Source organism: Tupaia chinensis, unplaced genomic scaffold (genome assembly GCF_000334495.1).
Source record: "Tupaia chinensis unplaced genomic scaffold, TupChi_1.0 Scaffold000370_1, whole genome shotgun sequence".
NCBI classification, from domain to species: domain Eukaryota; kingdom Metazoa; phylum Chordata; class Mammalia; order Scandentia; family Tupaiidae; genus Tupaia; species Tupaia belangeri.
The window spans coordinates 5,890,765-5,896,654 of NW_006159867.1; the positions used below are offsets into that span (position 1 = coordinate 5,890,765).

General features: G+C 38.7%; 1 pseudogene; it reads left to right on the top strand.

Annotated features, from left to right (window-relative positions):
• Positions 1–2,603: 2,603 nt before the first annotated feature.
• Positions 2,604–4,203, top strand: LOC106735393 (importin subunit alpha-1 pseudogene; annotated as a pseudogene).
• The last annotated feature ends 1,687 nt before the right edge of the window (positions 4,204–5,890 follow it).

Consider the following 5,890-nt stretch of genomic DNA (forward strand, 5'->3'; position numbering starts at 1 on the left):
TGCTGGAGCAATAGAAAGAGAGAGAGAGAGAGAGAAAGAGAGAGAAAGTGAGAAGTCACCTCCCTAAGGGGATACCACACTACAATCCCTTCTCTTCCATTCTTATCCTTGGATATTTAGGCACACACATACACATTCACCCAGTGTGAGTTTCAAGCCACCAGATCCAGGGCTCAAACTGTAATAGGCCATGTAGGAGTTCAGTGCCTGAACTATGACGCCACTTGCTGGCCCTGACATCTGTGTTCTAAGGCAGTTATCAAAACATAAAAATTATTTCTTCTTGAATGTGTACAACGATATTACACAATGTCCTTTCCTCCATTTCTCCATTGTGTCAGAATTTCCTGCATGAACACACGCACACACACTTGGTGTGTCTTTCAAGTCACTGGAGCTAGGATCTGAACTGTGGTTGGCCATGTGACATCCAATTCCACATTGGAAGGGCTTAACTAATATTAAGGGGTAGGGGACTGGCCCATAATTTCTTTTACAAATTTTATCTTCCCATTCAATCACTTAGTAGCTTATACATCGATTCAAAATTTCATTTCATTAAGAACATAGAAATTTTTAAAAATTAATGTAGGTCCTACTTATGTTCTTTGGTAGGTTTGATTCTTATAGGTCTTTCCCCCACTTCTTAAGTTTGTTTCTTACTCAATTACTGTGTTGCTTACAGAAATACTTAAAACTGGCCAATTTATAAAGAAATAAAGTTTTATTCAGCTCATAATTAGAAGGTCTAGTGTCCATGGGCCAACTTCTAGTGGGGCTACAAAATGGCGGGGGGCATGATGTTGAGCACAGAAGCAGCCCATAAGCTTCTCTTAGTTCTGGTCATTATCCACGTCGGCTCTTCCTGCCTCATTTCCCTTCTAATATACACATTAGAATTCAATCTGGGGGTCCTTTCATAATGACTTTATCACACCTTAAAGTCTCACTCCAGGACCCCATGAGAATTTACTATTTGCTTATCACCTTTACAAGATAACCAAGTTGCAACACATAAACTTTTAGGGAATATCCAGTTACTGTCCACAAACACAGGAAACATACATATGTCCAATATATGAAACTCCAGGGGACACATCAGTTTTCTCAATTGTAACACTTTAACACTTTGCTCCTCAAATATCTATATTTGTAACTATTCTAAAAATAGTATTTTCATATTTCCTGTTTGTTATTTCTCCTAAATATTTTTTAGTTAGTCTGCACTGACTACTATATATATACATATATATATGTATGTATATATATTATATATACATACATATATATATACATACATATATATACACACATATATGTATATACACACACATATATGTATATATATATATTATATATATACATATATATATAATATGTATATACTAATTCTAACAGATTTTAATTGATCGTGTTATATATTTGTCTTTAGGGGGTTATATCAGTTACAAGTAAGGCTAACTTTGTTGTTTTAACTTCCTTGTTTTTAAACCTTATCAATGTTTATTTTCATAGCATTGGAATGAATCTCTAGAACAATATTGAGAAGCAGCAGTAGTTTTGGATGCTTCACTGGATATTCTAGTATTTAATTATTAGGCAGGATATTTGCTATGGGTAACTGCATATACACTTTGTCATTTCATTAAGGAATTTATTTCTATTCCTACGTTGCCTAGAGGCAGGTTTGTTTTTATGCTTTGCTTATTTATTTTAAAAAGAACTGAGTATTAGAAATATATAAAGGTCTTTGTATATTTTGAAAAGATCTCAGAATCTTTCCTCTTTAATCTTGTAGAGAATTACATTAATAGTTTTTCTAATCTTTAGTAATACTTGCAATCCTGGATTAAACTCTAGTAAGTCATAATAATTTTTAATTAAAAATTTTATCAAGCATATTAGTTCACAGGCAAATTGCAATAAATAAGAAAGATTCCACATATATTTAACCCAGCTCCCACCAACAGTAATATTTTCCAATCTATAGGATAATATCAACATCAGTATATTAATATTGATACAAGTCACCAACATTATTGAGATGCCCATTTTGCTTGCATATGTATGTAAGTTTGTGTGTTTTATATAATTTTATCACAAGTGTAGGTATGTATATCCACTACCACAGTTAAGATATTGAGCAATGGATGGCATGGTAGCTAAGGTATTGGACTCCCACAAGGCTGACCATAGTTCAAGTCCCAGACCCAGTGACTTAAAAACCATGCCAGGCACACGTGTGTCTGTGTATATGTCCCCCAAGAATCCTAAAATGACAATGGAGGAAAAGGGATTGCAGTATGCTATCCCCCAGGGGGTAATTTCTCACTTTCCTTCTTTCTGACTAGCACATACGCCCTATGGCAAAAATCTTAATAAAAAAAAAAAAAGACAATAAAAGGTATTGAGTAGTCCCATTAATATAAAACTACTAATCTAATTTTCTAATCTGCCACTTAGAAAATTTTGTCATTTCAAGATGTGAGATAGGCACCCTCTTAAGGCTGAGCCGTGGTTGATGTTTCGAGGGCAATGGATCCCCAGCCTATGAGCCTCGCACCACCTCTTATGGGAGCCTGAGCTGTCTGTGTAGCTTTCTCCCTTCGTCTCATAACCATGTCCACCAATGAGAATGCAAATTCACCAGCTGCCTGTCTTAACAGATTCAAGAACAAGGGAAAAGGCAGTACAGAAATGAGGCGTTGAAGAATAGAAGTGAATGTGGAACTGAGGAAAGCTAAGAAGGATGACCAGATGCTGAAAAGGAGAAATGTAAGCTCATTTCCCAATGATGCTACATCTCCACTGCAGGAAAACCACAACAACCAGGGCACTGTAAATTGGTCTGTTGATGACATTGTCAAAGGCATTAATGACAACAATTTGGAAAGCCAGCTCCAGGCTACTCAAGCCTCTAGGCAGCTGCTTTCTAGGGAAAAACAACCTCCCATAGACACCATCATCCAGGCTGGGTTGATTTCAAAATTTGTGTCCTTCTTGGGCAGAAATGATTGTAGTCCCATCCAGTTTGAATCTGCACGGGCACTCACTAGTATTGCTTCGGAACATCAGAACAGACCAGGCCATGGTGGATGGAGGTGCTACCCCAGCGTTCATTTCTCTGTTGGCCTCTCCCCATGCACACATCAGTGAACAAGCTGTGTGGGCTCTAGGAAACATCGCAGGGGATGGTTCAGTTTTCCAGGACCTGGTTATCAAGTATGGAGCAGTTGACCTGCTGTTGGCTCTCCTTACAGTTCCCGATGTCATCGTTAGCATGTGGTCACTTGCATAACCTCACTTGGACACTTTCAAAACTCTGCCACAACAAGAATCCTGCACCCCTGCTAGATGTTGTTGAGCAGATTTTTCCTACATTAGTTCGTCTTCTGCATCACGATGATCCTGAAGTATTAGCAGATACCTGCTGGGCTATTTCCTACCTTACCGATGGTCCAAATGAATAGATTGAAATGGTTGTGAAAATAGGAGTTGTTCCCCAACTTGTGAAGCTTCTAGAAGCTACCGAATTGCCCATTGTGACCCCTGCTCTAAGAGCCATAGGTCATATTGTCGCTGGGACAGATGGACAGACCCAGGTTGTGATAGATTCTGGAGCACTCGCTGACTTCCCCAGCCTTCTAACCAACTCCAAAACAAATATTCAGAAGGAAGCTACGTGGACAATGTCCAACATCACTGCTGGTTGGCAGCACCAGATCCAGCAAGTAGTGAATCACGGGTTAGTCCCATTCCTTTTTGGCGTGCTCTCCAAGGCTGACTTTAAGACACAGAAGGAGGCTGTGTGGGCTGTGACCAACTACACAAGTAGCGGAACAGTGGAGCAGATTGTGTACCTCGTCCACTGTGGCAGCACAGAACTGCTGATGAACCTGTTAACTGCGAAAGATACCAAAATTATTCTGGTCATTTTGGATGCCATTTCAAATATTTTTCAGGCTGCTGAGAAGCTAGGAGAAACTGTAAACTTAGTGTAATGATCGAAGAATGTGGAGGCCTGGATAAAACTGAAGCCCTGCAAAACCATGAAAATGAGTCTGTGCACAATCTTCATTAAACTCGATTGAAAAGTATTTCTCTGCAGAGGAAGAGGAAGATCCAAATGTTGTGCCCGAAACTACTTCTGACAGTTACACCTTCCAAGTGCAAGATGGGACTCCTGGGGCCTTTAACCTCTAGACTGTACAGTTGAGGCACAGAGGGGTTTGTCGTGTGCTGTGTTTGGTATCAGTTTGTCTTACTGTTTCACTACCAAGAACTCTTTTTAAATGTGGTTGTTATTGTAGCACTTTTTACAATGAAACTATACTTGAACACTTCCAAACTGTACATACTGTATGTACAAATTGTACATACTGTACATACTTGTCCTCCAAACAGGTTTCTTATTTCTATGTGGAATTTCATACCTTGCAAGGTCCTGTAAATAAAATTAAATTCCATCCTTTTCTTTACTTCCAGAAAAAAAAAGATGTGAGATAAACTGAATAATATAGTATGTGACCTTTTAAGATTTTTTTCACTTCAGATTCACCCAATTGTTTATGTGTATCAATATATCAGTAGTATATTTTATTTTATTTGTTCATTTTTGCTGAGTATGGTATGTATGTACCACAGTTTGTGAAGAACATATGTACTCATTTCCAGTGTTTGGCTATATAGATAAAGCTCTGTACACATTCACATAGATTTTTGGAAAAAAAAATCAGTTTTTATTTCTCCAGAATAAATATCCAAGAAAAAAAATGATACTCATGGTCCAGCTATGGTGGTACAGGAGGTAGGGCACTGTTATGTGATAATAGATATGGGAAGATCATGAGATGACCCTGGGTTAGGTAGACCCCAGATTTGGAAGACTTTGGGCATGCCTATGGGTGTACACATGATCCTGACTAGCTGGGGGGCTGGAGACAGGGAATCATGGCATGGTGGGACCCTATTAAGAGTACTTCTCTCTCCCTCTCTCTCAAGAAATAAACTTTCTTTTTTTTTGAGAGAGAGGTTTTTGCTATAGGGTGTGTGCACTCGCCAGAGAGACAGAAAGAGACAGAGAGACAGAAAGCAAGAAATCACCCCTCCGGGAATGGCCACACCGCAATTCCTTCTCCTCCAGTCTCCTCTCGAGATCTTGGGCACACACACACGTGCCCGGCATGAGTTTAAGCCACCAGGACCGGGACTCAAACCGTGGTCGAATACATAGGAGTCCAGCGACATAGCCATTACGCTAACTGCTGGTCCCCAAGAAATAAATAAACTTTCTAAAGAATTGACAGGTCATACAAAAACTACGTGTATGTTTATGTCTATGCCCATTTTATAATTTGATTGTTTGGGTTTTATTGTTGAGGTTTGAATGTGTTTTAATATAGTCTAGATACCTGTCCTCTGTTGGGCATGTGGTTTGCAAACATTTCCTCCAAGTCTGCAACTTATCTATTCACATTCATAAAAAGGCCTTTCACAAAGCAAAGATTTTCATTTTGATCGAATACAATTTACCAATTTTTTTAAGAGAGATTTTTGCTATAGGACTCATGCGCTCACTAGAAAGACAGAAAGAGACATAGAAACAGAAAGCGAGAAATTTCCCCCTCCCCAGGGTGATGGCCATGATGTAATTCCTTCTCCTCTATTCTCCTCTCAGAATTTTGGACATGCATGTACACATGCCCAGTGTGAGTTTTAAACCTCCAAGTCCAGAACCCAAACCACAGTTGACTACAGGGGAGTCCAGAAATATAACCACTATGTCATCTGCTTGTCCCAGTTTTTTTTATTTTTATATTATTATAAATCTTATTTCTCACTGGGATTTTCTCAAATCAAAAGTTAATCCTTATCCAATCAAAGTTCTAAC